Source organism: Orcinus orca, chromosome 5 (assembly GCF_937001465.1).
Source record: "Orcinus orca chromosome 5, mOrcOrc1.1, whole genome shotgun sequence".
NCBI lineage: Eukaryota > Metazoa > Chordata > Mammalia > Artiodactyla > Delphinidae > Orcinus > Orcinus orca.
Genome location: NC_064563.1, coordinates 55,698,581 through 55,715,438, shown reverse-complemented (window position 1 = coordinate 55,715,438; position 16,858 = coordinate 55,698,581). Strand labels below are relative to the sequence as shown.

The 16,858-nt window shown below is 39.3% G+C and overlaps 1 protein-coding gene across 1 annotated transcript in view; it reads left to right on the top strand.

Annotated features, from left to right (window-relative positions):
* Positions 1-16,858, top strand: part of SPATA16 (spermatogenesis associated 16) — a 192,768-nt gene that overhangs the window by 155,068 nt on the left and 20,842 nt on the right. The gene's annotated exons all lie outside the window — the stretch shown is intronic.

Below are 16,858 nucleotides of genomic sequence, written 5' to 3'. Positions count from 1 at the left end.
CAACACTATCGGTGTCCTTTTTTCCTCTTTTTGTCTTTGGAAGCCACTTGCTTTCATTCATTCATTCCAAATACTTTTTACTATCTACCATGTTCCAAGTGTTATTCTGAATTAAGACAAGAATTTTCTTGTACTAAATTGAGCCAATCTCTAATGGAGATGGAGATTTCCAGTTATCTAAGATACTAAGAGTTGTCAAAAGCTTTTGTTGTTCCTGTTTTACTGTCTTTAAATCACTGAGTCAAAACAATATTAAAGAGTATTTTGGGGCTTCCCTGGTGGCGCAGTGGTTGGGAGTCCGCCTGCCGATGCAGGGGACATGGGTTTCTGCCCCGGTCTGGGAGGATCCCACATGCCGTGGAGCGGCTGGGCCCGTGAGCCGTGGCCACTGAACCTGCACGTCCGGAGCCTGTGCTCTGCAACGGGAGAGGCCACAGCAGTGAGAGACCCGCGTACCGCAAAAAAAAAAAAAAAAAAAAACAAAGAGTATTTTGTTATTTTCAAAATAAATAAATTAACAATCAGCAATGACTACCATATTAAGCAAAACCTCTAAATACACACATCTAGTATCACATCCTCCTGTTAAGGCCCCTGCATTCCTTTTGTCAGGCTTTTGGGGCCAAGTCACTGATTTATATGATTAATAATATACTCCACTAGTGATCACGTTTAAGGTACCAGGCACTCTACATTCATTATCTCTTGTTACTCCCATAACTTAAGAAGTGAGTAAGATGATGCTCATTTAGAAATGAGAAAACAGCTACCAGAGAAAACAGTTTTTCCAAAGATACACAGCAAATCAGAAAATCAGTGGCTGCAGGCCTTGGATCTGAACCCATATCCTCGCATTGAACCACACTATTTCCATCTGATAGAAGCCGAGGTGTGACGGAAGCATTAAATTTAGGTCCTATGGAATCCTTATTTCTTCCACAATGCTTCAAGCTCTTCAGAAGAAATATATTTTAAAAATATAACTAGGGATGATTAAATAGTGAATCCCTAAGGAACAATGAAAATTTAAAGGCAGAGAAAGGGAAGAAAAGAAATCACATGCGTGCTATAATGAACACTGATGCTGATTTACTTAGTTCCAGCATTTTATAAGGAAGTAGATAAAAATGTTTCAGAACTCACAATTTTTACTAATTGTTATAAATCATTTTGTTATGGATATCTTCAAGGGTTTTGCGGGGGGGGGCAGAGAGGGGAATCAATACCACACAAAAGTTATGTCAATCTAGTATCATGGAAAATTAATCCAATTCAGCTATTTCCATATCTACTCTCAGATCCACTGGTAATAAAGAGAGATTCATTGAAGAGACTACCAGTTTGCCAATTTCTCTACTGGTAGAATAAATTTAGTTATATTTAACCTACTTCCCAGAGAAGTCATGAAGATTAATTAAGACTTAGGAAGCACTGTTGCCACTGAGGGTTTAAAAACAACAATAACATTAATGAGCCAGATTCACATCTCATGTAACTCCATCAAACCTGTTATCAAGACGAATTATGATCTGTTGGCAAGATGATTCATGCTAAAGGATCTTATACTTTGGAAGAGAAGATAATTATAAGTTACTGATGATTGTTTCTATCATTATATAATTACTAATTGCTGGAGTGTGACAGTGCTATATGAGAACAGAGAGAAGACAGTTTCTGGAGGAGAAGGGGAGGTAGTGAAGGCAATCTCGAATTTTAAATTTCATTAGGAGTGGTGAGGTCCTTCGCTCTACAGAATAGGTACTTTGAACTAACAGGCTATTACACTGATGACATTATTTGCCTCTGTTGCAAATGATTAAAGGGTCACTCCAAAGCCATTGCTGGAACGACAGTGAAACCACTATTACGAACTATATGTGCAAGTCTTAGAGGCATCTCTTCTTTTCCCCCCAGGTAATTCCAAGGTGAGGAAGGGGGCGGGTCAAGTGTGATCTTTAGCTTCTGGATATTTCTCACAGGAGGTGCAGAGTGGTGATTTGGGCAGGCATCAGTAGCCAAAGGCAGCAGCTAGAAAGTGAGTTACACAAAGAGAGATAGGGCCTAGGAGGGTAGTGCCCTTGTTTTGTTGGCACGTCCCAAATACCAGGATACTCCTTTTATCTGCCTTCTATTTAAGAAGCTTCTGTGTTGCCAAAAATGTATTCAGTTATTTATTTCAACAAAGAGTCATGCAGCAGGCGTGACTGGACAATCACACAGCAAACGTGTGCAAACACGAGGCTTTTTTTTTTAACCTACACATATTCATCTTTGGTCTGTCCAGAGCCAAAAATATATTCTATCCCACCCCAAAGGACTCAATCCCACCCAATCATTTCTAAAATTTAGTCTGTCTTCAGTAACTATCTAATCAAATTCACCAGCTTTTTTCCCCTTTCCACGGGACTTTCTTCTCCTACTAGTCTGGTTTCAACTTTCTCAGAGCTCGAGCCTACCCAAGGGTCCAAAGAAGCCCATGGGCATGTGAGGAAAGAGTCCTCTTGGAAGTCTTGTGCAGGCTGGCACAGCTGCTGATTATATGGCTAGTGCAACTTGAGACAGCTCTGTTGGCTTGAGCAGGACTTGACGGGCTCATTTATGTGACACATTAGGTCACCCAAGGGCACTATATGGGTTTCCCATGCTACCTCCTGGTGTAAATGCTTCTTTACATGTACACTAACCACCCCTACCTCACAAGTTGGACCAGACTAGAACTACTTTCTAAGATTCCCTCTCCCTGCCAGAATGTGGAGTTCTAGATCTTACTCTAGAAATCCCTTCTACTCCACGGGAGACTGGAAGTCATTTTAGTCCTCTCTCCAACTTGCTATGTTATTCTGCCATTTCTCTTCTCCTTTTCTCCATGCTTCAGAATCCCAATATCCTCAGGACAAGAAGAGGATCTACAATGGAGATGGGTGGTATATTCAGTTATTCATTTCGTCATCAAACATTTATTGAGCAGGCACTATACTAGGTAGTGCTAGAATATACCTGCTTCTAAGAAAGAATATGACTCTAGTAATTTATACTTCAGGGTGAAAATTGGACTATATTTTTCCTCTCTTCTAGAGAATACTTCACTTAAAACCTAAGCTCTAATTGTGGAATGGAAGGCTGAGTCTAATTAAAAGAATGATGGAGGAGAAAACAGATGAAGGAGCAGTTTGGGAATAGAAGTCCTTGCCACCGAAAGTGGCAAAGACTGGCTAGTTGTTTACCAAACTATTCTCTTCCCCCCCCCGCCGCCCGCCACCCATGCATGTAACTAGAATACATTTCCAGCCTCCTTTACAGTTCAGTGAGGCTTGTGACTCAGTAACAGCCAATGTAATGTGGACAGAAATAAACTGGGAGTATGACACTCCCAGGCCTGGCCCATAAACCTCTGCCACGCAGAACTCGCTTTCCCTAGCCACTGACTGAGTAACTAGGACTGCGGAACTAAAGAAGCTACGAGGCAAAAGCAGCTTGGATCCCCGAGTGACCATGTGGAAGGCAACCCACTGAATACCCACACCAACGAAAACCAAAATTCTCTTGCTTTAAATCCCTAAGATTTGGAGGCTCTTTGTTAAATCGGGTAGCTTTACTCTAACTAATATACTGCCTTACACCCGTGAAGCAGGCGGCTGCCTACTCCATCTGCAGTGTACACAATAAAATTCATGTGAACTCAGGGGAGGATGGATAAACACTCCTCCACGTGCAGTCAAATTCATCCTCAGAAACACTCGGAGTTTGTGTACATTCCCTTCTACCTCCCGTTCACTCATCCTTCCTTGGACAACTACAGGTAAATGTTCTCATACATATGTGTTTGTACCCACTCACAGAAAAGGCACATTTGAGGAGAGACACAGATTCCCCACGGGAGACAGAACACAATTACGCAGTTTTCATTGCAGCTAGAGAAATTGAGGCCATAAATAAGAAGTACAGAAATCATCTAAATAAACAATCAACAGATGAAGGTCAGAAAATCTGTACCTTGAAGATCTTGGATGAAAAGCCTACCTATCAAAGTTCTGCTGGATAAGTAGGTATTATCATTAAAACCTGGAGACCAATACATTTAGTTCTCCCAGCAGAGGCTGGCAGACAACCCTCCAACACAGAAACTCTGCCCAACTCCAGGTCACCTTCATCAAGCCTAGATAGTATTGAGTTCATTACTCCTTGGTCATGTGACAGCGCCATGAGCCCAGTAATAGCTGGCAGAGGTGGTGGTGATGAGCAGGAAGAATATTCATGATAGAGATCCCCCAGGCAGTGTATTCTTTCTAGCTAGCCCCTAATTCAGAGTCATCCTTATCATGGATTTCCACATGAAAAATAGATGCAAAGGGAAAAAACTATAAAAATGAATTCATTTTGAAATGTATAGAGATCTAAGTATTTTTAACTTTTTTACTGAATGGACCAACTAAATTAGTGATTTATTATGAGAAAAACCCACTTCACCCTCAGTGGCAGGCACTAGGACTATACTGCCTTTATAACTTCTACAAGACTGATACGGGAGGGTTAAAATTCAAATCTGGGGCTTCCCTGGTGGCGCAGTGGTTGAGAGTCCGCCTGACAATGCAGGGGACACGGGTTCGTGCCCCAGTCCGGGAAGATCCCACATGCCGCGGAGCGGCTGGGCCCGTGAGCCATGGCCGCTGAGCCTGCGCGTCCGGAGCCTGTGCTCTGCAATGGGAGAGGCCACGACAGTGAGAAGCCCGTGTACAGCAAAAAAAAAAAAAATTCAAATCTGCCTTGTAGGACAACCAGGCTTACATATCCTCAGGAACTCACTGTGCATTCTTTGCTATTTTGGGGATGTGGTAAGACCCACCAAAATCTTAAAGCCATATTATAATAGAGCTATACTGTATTATGTTTCACAGAGGAAAAAATTACTGAAGTTGTAGCAGTGTAGCTATCCATTTTTCTTATTTAAGGAAAAATCCAGTTTGATTCATGCAGAGTAGTCAGGGTATATAAAACAAATAATAATCCACCAGCCCCAGAATTACTATGTTTTCATTTATAAAGATTTTGCTTGAGATTTTAATTCATATATTCCAATGAAATAACACAATCCTTGTACAGTTCTTATTCTTGCATGATTGTATTTTAATAATAAAGTAATACAATAAGCATATCCTGTCTCCACTTGATGAAAATATCAAGATTTATTTGCTAAATAAAATAAATATTCAGTAATGGATCTGTGCTTAGTAATGTTTAATAGAAAAGTTTTCTGGATCAGATATCAATTACTTTAACACTTAGGTAGATAGAGTCATATTTTGTCTCTCCAGTGCAATTTAACTCCAAGAGTAAATATGTATGTTCAGAATAATAATATACTGTTTTAAAACAGACCTTTAAAAATTGCTTTTCACTGAAATTTATAACCTTGTTCTTGTTCAGTCATCATTTACCAGTAAGGATAATACATTCTATGCTCTCTAAAATATAAAGTTAAAATTTCTCATTTTATTCTTTCTTCTTTAAAATGTTATAATTTTACCATGATCAAGAGTTTCCAAGATTAGACTATTTTCCTCTTTCTAACCCACTTTATCAAATGGAAAAGTTTATAGAATTAAAGAGCCTACATCCCCAATATCATTATGAATGTGTTACGGCTAGGTTGGTTATAAAGATGACAAATCATCTCATGTTTGTACCACAGAATTCTTTTTAGAAACAGAGAATCATTCCCAAAGAAAAGAAATTCCTCATATATGGGGTTAAATTCTCTGTTCTTAAAATACTAAAACGTTGGTCTTCCCAATGGGAAGTGTGGTGTTCTGGCACTGTTCTATCTAATCAAAGTAAAGACGTCTCAGTGAGCAGCTCACTTGTCCTTTGCAGTAGCAGGTTATAACACCATTTGCCTCTGGTCTCCCTCATCTACTGTCTCTCACCATCTATGATTGCATTCTTCCTTTTAATTGCATAACTCTCTTTTAATTTCATTTTAGCTATAACACGTAGCAATAACCAAGGGATTGTACTATTTTACTTTCTTCTTGTTAGTCTGTACTTCTTGATGCATCCAGTGAACCAACTTCCCAGGAGTTGGATTCATCTCTACGATCGGTAACTTGTACCTTTAGTAACTCATCACAGTACAGGTGCACCTCCACACCATGGGTGGCCACCCAGGAATCAAAGATTCCTCACCCTCCACCCTGTTATCCTTTCTCTTCCCAAACCACATGTTTCCATGAGCCAGGACCATTCTAGCAAATCTCACTTCTGACTCTGATTCTGGGATTTTCTTTTCCTCACAACACTGCTGACACCAAATTTGTGGGTTTTCCACACCACTTCTCCAGCTCTCAGCCACCAACTGCTGTTTTAACAATTCAGTTCACTTTTGGTACTCACTATCCAGAGTTAGCACAGACGTCACAGATTAAGGGCTCGATCCTACCAGACTGCCCCACCACCACTTCAGATGTCAGTCACAGGTCCCAGGCCTCCTGTACTTCTGACCAACCAGCTATAAGTTGGGGGTTTCCAATGACCCCCAATTCAGGTTCTATAATTTTCTAGGATGACTCATAGAACTCAGGAAGTGCTTTACTTACTATCACTGGTTTATTACAAAGGATACAACTCAAGAACAGCCAAATGGAAGAGATACATAGGGCAAAATAAGGTGGGGTGTGGGTGTGTGCTCTCACTGGTTGCATGACTCTCCCAGCACCTCACTGTACTTCACTAACCCAGAAACTCTCCAAACCCCATCATCTCGGGGGGTTTATGGCGGTTTCATTATGATTGACTAAATCACTGGCCACTGGTGATTAACTCAATCTCCAACCTGCCTCTCCTCCCCAGAGCTTGGGGAATGGGGTTGAAAGTTCCAGGTTTCTAATTAAGCCTTGGTTTTTCTTGAGACCAGCCCCCATCCTGACAGAAGCTATCTAGGGGCCTGCCAAGAGTCACCTCATTAGAACAAAAGACATTCCTACCATCCTCTATCACTTAGGAAATTCCAAGTGTTATAGAAGCTCTGTGCCAGGAACTAGGAAGAAAGACCAACTATTTTTCTATGATACCACACCATCTCTCACACATCGGAGATAATATCCTTGTGTGTTTTACTCTTGGGTGCAGACCACTATTCAGCATGGCTTTATCTGTGAGAATCCAGTACAGTCTCGGTTGATTTTGTATTCTTCCAGAGCAGATTTTCTTTTGATTTTTCCAAACCACATGGAGTACTACCAACCAGAGAGCCTCTATTTCTAGAGCTGAGATTTCCTGGGCCATCTAGGTAGTATAAATTCAAACCTTATGCCTAGACTTAAAATTCCCAGAGGGGAAAAAGAATCCTACTCCAGACCCCAGATAAATCAGACAAGTTTATTTTGTTAACTTCATCAATGGTTGGATTTTTTTTTTTTATCTCCATCATTCACTGGTACCCCAGTCTCACCTTTGTTTAAGAATGCACCATGTTATATTATAATTGACTGTGTATTTGTCTACTGCATGCAACAAATGGTAAGCAACACCATGGCCTTCATTATCTTACCATTTTATCATAATGCCTGACATTCATATAGACTCTGGTAAGGGGAGCCTATAAATATTTTTTAGGTAAATTAGATAATCAATTCTTCACCTAAGCTATATATCTTATTAAGATTATTTCTAATATTTCATCATTTTGTTGCTATTATGGAGTAAACCATTATTTTCATTATACTGTATATTTTATTATACCTATATATTTTGATTGACCTTTTAAAATCTTATATCTGTTTATTTGGGGGTCTGTATATTTCCTTTTTCGATCCCTTACTGACCTCTTGTCTATACTAATAGATTTTCAGTTTATCCTCTTGGATTTTCTATATAAATAACCATCTATTCTTAAGTTATGACCATTTGGCCCCTTCACTTCCAAATTTTATATCTCTCATTTTTATTTCAGGTCTTATTCCTTTGGCCTGAAATTCCAAAGCTATAGAGAATAATAGTAGTCAAAGGCAGTCATTTTGTTTCTGAGTTTAACAGGAATAAAACAGATTAAAAGGAGTTTCACCACAACTAAACTGACTACTAATAGTGAATAGTAAAGAGTAATACCTAATAATCAAGATAACCTCCTCTTTTAGATTTCCATATGTAAGCAATAACTTATCAAATACAAAGCCTTGCTGACTTTCAAATTTTATATATTAACTACAGGAAATCACTGAGTCATTACCATAAGATCATTTGCTTATGAGCCATGATAATTCATGAGTAATAATAGTTCTTGTACATGATAATCATGATAATTCTTTGTTTTTTAATTGTCTTCAACAATTGCACTTATTAAATAAAAAGCTGTAGAACTACAAAACCAATTTCAACAGAAAACAAAAGAAAATCTCTGGTCTCAGGAAAAGAAATTGCTGTGCTTCTCTGGGATGGTAGTTTGTTGTTGTTGTTTTATCTTAGGAACACTGTGAATGAGACAGTTGATCTTCTTTACTTCTAGAAAGTATACAGGAGCTTATAAAATACATTCTGTGTATTAATCTCACCTATGGCTTCATCACCGATCTCTTACTTTTCCTTCTGATCTGTTTTCTTCAAGAACTCTTTTACACATTTTTTTATGCTGTATGTATTTATTTAAGGAAAGTCATTACACTTCCAGAGTGAGATATAAACAAATAAGTAGATTACCAGTCCAGATAGTAAGGAAAACTAAGGCTTTCAGATTATGTAAGACTTTTATTATGCAGTATTAGTTAACTACCCAAGGGTCACTTTTTGCAAAATGCAGAATCTAATCGAAAGTGAAAAAATCATAATTATGATGTAGATCAAGAAAAATGATGCTAAACATTTTTTTTAGTTATTTCTGAGATATACATTTTAAAGTAATAACTAGAATTATGACATAACATTATACAAGAATATATAAGATTTTTAGAAATTTCATGTAATGTCTGAAACATTTATATTAACATATTTCCATACAAATATAAACATTTATTTTTTATTATCTCATATACTTAAGTCTAGTTATTAGTAATAGTATTACAATAATGTTATAATAATAGCATCACTAAGTCAATTTTGGTATCTTTGTACTAGATGTAAAAATTAATTATTCTTAATCCTCAAACTATTATGTTTCTTAAATAAGGCAATTATTCTTCTCAGATAGTCAACTTGAAGAATTTATAATATGTCTTACATCTCAGCTATGATATTTTAAGGATTCCATAGTATTTGTAGATATACTGAACTACGAGCTAAATCCCTCTGTCAGAAACCTTTTGTTTCAAATAATAGGAATCACAGCTTAAACTGATTTCAGTATATTTAAGTTTTAAAGGGGTAGGAGGAGGCATGAAATACATTGATTTATAATACAACTACAGGGGGACTACCTTTAAGCACAGCTTGATCCAGTAGTTCACTCACTGCTCTATTTTCTACAGTCAGCTTTCTTCTCAAGTTCTACCTGGTATTCCATCACCTGTACCTCAAGGTGGTACCTGCATCTCAAGGTACCTCAAGTGCTAGTATCTTGAGTCATAGCAAAATTCCCAAATGTCATTACAAACTTCAAATCACACTGTCCCAAGAAGCAGTGAATATCTCTTCCACCCAATTCCTGGGACTCACTCTTCCTCATTGGCCCAAATTACATTATATGCTTATACTTGAACCAAAACAGGTCAAGGTAATGCCATGGATTGATTCGTCTAAGTCAAATAGGTCTCACTTTTAGAGTAGGTAGGGAAGGAGAGAATTCTCCAAGGGTAACAAAAGAGGGAAGGTGGGAGTGCATGTTAGGTATCCAACCAACCAATGTCCATTCCAATGGCTGCAGAAATACAGCCACTTAAGGGCATTAGAGCAACAATATATTATTTCACTAACTGTGAATTTAATAAATATTGAAGGGAAAAGCAGTATCTTTCATGTTTGTTTGTCTCAAACCTACTTTGTTGGGGATGGAATTAAGGAACTTCCCCAGAATAAATACAATACAGCTGATTAAACATAAAACTTTGGAATCAATAAGAATTCCAGGTGAAATAAAAATGAACTATGTATAAAAATCTTATGTAATTATTTGTTTTTCAAAGCTTATAAATGGGTTATGAGGGGCAACTTACATATACAAAGATCAGTTTTGGAGAAGTAGAGCAGAAATCTGAAGGGAAAATTAGGAATCTTAGGAATGAAAACCAATGTTTTCCACTTGCATCTATAACTCTGAAATTATAATGAAGGTCAAAGGGAAAATACAATTTATTACACAAAGATTCATTATACAAATAGCTTTCTCACACATCAACTGCAAAAACCAAAATACACTGTCTATGTTTTTAAAGTGGAAACTGTTTTATTATTTATGGGAGCAATAATGATGTTAGCTGCAAAGTTGCTGCCTTTTGCTATTTTCTTGCTGATGTGAATTTGTGGATAACTTCCGATATAGAAGTACTGGCATTAAAAAGTGAACAAGATAAAACTCAGAAAATGACTGGGTGGGAAAGTAGTAATGACAAAGTGTTGGCATTATGAAGGGACTGGAGAAGTTAAACTCTGAAACTGATCACTAAGATGAAGTCATATAAAACTGACATGGTCCCATCTCACACTGAACAACTGGGACCTTTAGAAATGAGATTTTGCTCTAGCCTAAAATGTCAGAACATTTTGTTATGGACAAAGGGCAGAGAAATGACATAGACACTGGAAAATAGAGAAGGAAATGAAACAGAGAAAGGAGATGACAGAACCCTAACAAATCTGCATATTTCTAAAAGACTTTTAAAACCTCTATGATTTTTCTTTTTTCAAAATTGCTTTGAGAAGTTTATCCACAATCTGTTGACTGTGGTTACGATGAGGTGTCCAACAGAAAATACTGATGATGGTGGTATCTATGTTTTCTACTTTATGTCCAGAGAGCTCATATTTTATTTTACAGATGTTTAACTTCATAAAAAATAAGCAGTCCCTCATATATAGAGATGAGTCTGCTGACCTACGATCAACAGTTCACATTTTTGCAGATGCTTTTCTGGTGCTGCTGACAGTTTCATTAAGCCAGTTTCTCTGTTACTCCAATCTTCTTTGTGACTAAGGGTCCATATTTCCCAGAGAACAAGCTGCAGCAAGGGTCCAACCTGAGCGTGAAACTAAGTTTTCAATCTAGGCAGAGCTGCTCTGTTCATTTGAGCATCAACTCCACTGAGTTACCTAATACATAGTATTTTACCTCACTCCCCCTTCGTAAATTAAACAGAAACCACTTAAAGTTTAGGTAAAATAAATAAAGATTGTGTGATATTCTTTTCTAAGTTTAGTGACAGAGAAATAAATCCTATCTCAGAAGCTCTGAACATTTCATTAGCTTTGAATTTTTTTAAGTTCTATTCTTATTTGGACGATTAAAAATTCAGGATTGAGAAAACTTTGTTTTTATATTCAACTCAAGTATTGATTGAGCACCTACTAGGTGCTTGGGGCATGAAGATAACGTGAAGATGTGATCTTGAAGAGGATTAAAACTTATTGGAGAGATGAGACATACCCCCATGAAACATTAGGAGATTCACTCTAGAGTGAGTGGTATGGGTGTTCTTTTTTTTTTTTAACATCTTTATTGGAGTATAATTGCTTTACAATGTCGTGTTAGTTGCTGCTGTATAACAAAGTGAATCGGCTATATATATATATATATATATATTCCCATATCCCCTCCCTCTTGTGTCTCCCTCCCACTCTCCCTATCCCATTCCTCTAGGTGGTCACAAAGCACTGAGCTGATCTCCCTGTGCTATGCAGCTGCTTCCCACTAGCTATCTATTTTACATTTGGTAGTGTATATATGTCTATGCCACTCTCTCACTTCGTCCCAGCTTACCCTTCTCCCTCCCCGTATCCTCAAGTCCATTATCTACGTCTGCCTCTTTATTCCTGTCCTGCCCCTAGGTCCTTCAGAAACTTTTTTTTTTTTTAGATTTCATATATCTGTGTTAGCATATGGTATTTGTTTTTCTCTTTCTGACTTACTTCACTCTGTATGACAGACTCTAGGTCCACCCACGTCACTACAAATAACTCAGTTTCGTTTCTTTTTATGGCTGAATAATATTCCATTGTATATACGTGCCACATCTTCTTTATCCATTCATCTGTCGATGGACACTTAGGTTGCTTCCATGTCCTGGCTATTGTAAATAGTGCTGCAGTGAACATTGTGGTACATGACTCTTTTGGGGTTTTTTTTGTTTTTCATTTTTGGCTGCGTTGGGTCTTCATTGCTGTGTGCAGGCTTTGTCTAGTTGTGGTGAGCGGGGGCTACTCTTTGTTGCTGTGCACGGGCTTCTCACTGCAGTGGCTTCTCTTGTTGCGGAGCATGGGCTCCAGGCGCACAGGCTTCAGTAGTGGCTCGCGGGCTCTAGAGCGCAGGCTCAGTAGTTGTGGCACACGGGCTTAGTTGCTCCGTGGCATATGGGATCTTCCTGGACCAGGGCTCGAACCCGTGTCCCCTGCATTGGTAGGTGGATTCTTAACCACTGTGCCAGCAGGGAAGCCCCACATGACTCTTTTTGAGTTATTGTTTTCTCAGGGTATATGCCCAGTAGCGGGATTGCTGAGTCATATGGTAGTCCTATTTTTAGTTTGGGTGTTCTTTAAGAGTTTGGGTGGGGGGAGTACTGAAATACTCAGGTAGCCCTTTAAGGACTAGGTGGGACTTAAATTAGGCACATCTGGAAGTACAGTAATCGACTGAGTAAAAGAAATATTGAGAGATCAGGTAGATGTTTCTGGGTGGAAAAGCACAAAGAAAAATTCAGAGGCAGGATGAGCACAGGCTAGTACAAATTAGTGAAATCAGCAGACCTGATGAGAAAGGTTTATACTGGGGAAAACACAGGAATGAAGAATAGACTGTGAAACACATCCACACAATTGAGAGCCCTGAATACCAGGAAAGAAGCACTGAAATTCCTGAGGAGTGATGTAACCATGACAAAGGTGATATTTCAGAAATATTCACTGGGTGGTGGTGTGGAGATATATTGGTGTGAAATCATACTGGTGGCAGCGAGGCTTGTTGCGAAACGTTTTCTGTAATCCAGATGCTATGTGATCAGAAATTTGACCAGGGTGGTAGCAATGATAATGCAAAGAGCGGGGTTAATATGAGTTGTATTACAGTGGGCAGATTTAATGAGTTTTTGAGATTCACTAAATGTCAGGGAATATGAGGAAAGAAAAGTTAACAATGACTTCAAAATTTTAAGCCAGAATAATTGGGTGAATAATGGCCATCCCTTCAATATGCTGATGCAAAGTAGGGATGAGAGATGTTGTGGACATTTAAAAAATCACTTTCAAGGAATATATTTGCTGTATTTGAGGTAACGTTTGTAATGGTGAGCAAATAGCAATGTCCCAGTAGGCAATTGGAAATGCTGTTTGAAACTGGTGAAATTTTGCAGATGAGACTATGGCTTTGAATCCCTAGTCTTTTGATTTAGAACAAGGGTCTCCAATCCCCAACCGGTACCGGTCCACGGCCTGTTAAGAACCGGGCCGCACAGCAGGAGGTGAGCGGCAGGGAGAGTGAGCGAACCTTCATCTGCCACTCCCCATCGGTCTCATTACCGCCTGAACCATCCTCCGCTCCATCCATGGAAAAATTGTCTTCCCTGAAACCGGTCCCTGGTGCCAAAAAGGTTGGGGACTGCTGGATTAGAAGTAATAGCGAATGCCACAAGAATAGAGAAACTGGACTTCCCTGGTGGCACAGGGGGCTCTGTTCCGGGAAGATCCCACATGCCGCGAAGCAACTAAGCCCGCGCGCCACAACTACTGAGCCTGTGCTCCAGAGCCCGTGAGCCACAACTACTGAAGCCCGCACACCTAGAGCCCATGCTCCTCAACAAGAGAAGCCACCACAATGAGAAACCCGTGCACCGCAATGAAGTGTAACCCCCGCTCACCGCAACTAGAGAAAGCCCGCGTGCACCAACAAAGACCCAACTCAGTCCAAAATAATTAATGAATTAATTAATAAAAGAAAGAATAGGAAAATTCCCCCAAGAGTGTTAATATGAAGAACATATCAGTGAGCCACAGACAGCTAGGAGGTGCACTGAATGAGATGCAGGAGAAAAAGGGAGGAAGAGGAAGCAGCATGTATATGTGTAGGAGAGATGGGGAGACGCAGACAGAGAAAGAGGCAGAGAGAAAGACAAAGAGAGGGAAACGGAGAGAGAAAGAGAAGAGACTGTCACTGAACTCCAGGGAGGTGACTTCAGGGAGGGAGGGAGGAAGGTCAAAGAGCATGAATGTCTTGAGTACCTGAAAGCTGGTCAGCTCCAGCCTCCTGAGGTACAATAAAAGGTTCTTGATAAAGGGCAAACATTACCCTCTTTTGCTGAGAGTTGGACATCTTTCATTTGGAAGATAAAGAATTGAAAGATCATGTTTCTACAAGAAACTTTATCTGCATAATCTATCTTTGATATTCTTTTTAAAAACACCTGCTTCCCTAATGGTACAAATTTGGAACTGCATCATACCTGCAAATTGATTTTTTAATAATAAATTTGGTCCTAGTCATCTAAATTTCATCTGCAATTGTGATAAACTATAAAGGAATGCATTAAGGGATTTATTTCTCTCAAGTTCTCTTCTCACGTGACAGGAGCAAAGAAGACATTTTTAATCAACTCAACCTTCCTACCAAAGGACAATACATTCTGGTTAACTTTCATATCCATCAGAGGCACAGGGCTTTTCGGATGTAGGTAAAGGTTTATGAGCATAAAATTGAGAACAATTAGCACTCAAATTAATGTTACATGAGATTCAACATCTGGTAAGTGTGTCGTCATTTTGGGTCATAGACCACTTGCTAGGCTAAATGTTCATACAACTGCAATTTACTCTGCATACAAATGGAATAAAAATGATACTTTAAAAATATTTTTTAACTTAACAGTATGTATGTAGGGACCTCTCTCATTTCAAAACTTTGACTAGAATTGAACAACGGATTGAACAGGATGAAACATACAGCATCAAAAGGAACAGAAAATACATTTTTGCAAGTATATTTTATAACAAATTAGCTATAGTGCTAATATTAGTTTCTCTAGTTCATCTAACCACTGTCACTATTAATACAGGTCTCCTCTTTATCCATCAAATATTTAAGAGCAGGAAGAGGTCAACCTCTCAAAGTCTTTGTGCTATTTATATAACAGAGCCCTCAAACATCGGCTGCTTCTGGCAATAGAGGGGCGTCAGAAAATGCCAGATCTCAAGATGCCTCCTGCAACTCACCACAAACACCAGCCCATGCACAGCACACCGTAAACTATTCTGAACCTCAGGACTCCGGGGCCTCCAAGAGCACTTTAATGTACACCTTAAAGTCCTAGAGGTGTCCTGCAGGGAACCCTCTCTGAGCTGGAAGCAGGTGCTGGCAGGAGGCTTCAGGGTACCTGGGATCCAGCGGCTTCTATGTCAACAAGCTACATATACTCTGGGTCTGTGGGGAAGTCAGAGCGTCCATAAAGCCTACCCACATCCATTCAGGGGGCCTCTGGGCATCCAGAGTTACCCAGAAAGCCAAGGCTCTCCCCAGAGGATGGCCCCAGACTTCACCACCAGCATGGCCAGGAGCGCTGAGGCCTTCTAGGTCAGGGAGCAAAACCAGATTAAAGAGCAAACCATAGCCAGGGAACACATACCTTCCCCTGCCCTCCAACTCCAGAGTATGCTAATTCCTGAAAATACTGACAATTTAGACATGCCAGCATCTTAGAGAGTGCTAAAGAATAACCGCAATCAAAAAAAAAAAATGTTATGACCATTTATCAGGAGAATGAGTTAGTGTCCATTTTACTTTTACTTAATTGCCTTTTCACATGATCCGGTTATTGGCCACTTCAGTAAAACTGGTAAACTCTGGGTTGGGTGTGTCTGTATCTGTAGATTTCAAAAGCAAAGAAACTTTCTGCACTCTTGAGATAGAGATGCAGAAATCACATTTTACCTTGTTTATAGAAATGAGCCATCCGTTTAAAAAGAGGCAAACACCAACTAAAGAAGCATCTAATACTACAATCTGCTTTTAAAGTGCCTAAAAGTTACACTATTAATTCTAAGAACCCTTGAGCCTTTGCTGTACTTTTCTAGATAGAGTAAGGAAGCGTTCTATCTAGAATGGTGTCTATGTATTGACATTGCCCTGCTTCTGTAACGTGCTTCCCACTGACTGTCAGAGTGATCATCACTGTCGTAGGATTGTTTTGAGAGTTAAGCCCTGTGCTTCAACGTTCAGCAGCCTGACTCTCAATTCTGGTCCCTCCGTTTGCTGTGTCGGGCAAGTCTGTAATTTCTTGAAGCTCCAGTTTGGTCATCCGTAAGATGGTCATAATAATGTGTCCTGCTCTACACTGTTGTTGAATGAGAAAGATAATCCTGATAATGTGTATGGCACAGAAGAAGTGCCACATACATGTTAACCCTCAGTAATATTTAGTGGTTACCAGATCCTGTCACCAAAGACTAAATCATGTTTAATATATTTTTGTTCGGTGCTTGTGTTTAAAAGATATTTTGTAATATTTTCTTTTAATTATCAGCATACATGTTAACTCTCTGTTTGACAGCCGTATGCTATTTACTTAACCAAAATGTGCCAAATAGCTTACTGCAGTGTTTTCCAAACTGCGCTTTGAAAAAGTGGGATTCTGTGGAGGAGTTCAAGGTGGCTACTGTGTGGGGGGTATATAGAATGGGGTACAGTGATGAGAGTTGAGTGGTCAGTGATCCAGGCTTCAAATGGAACAGCTCTACC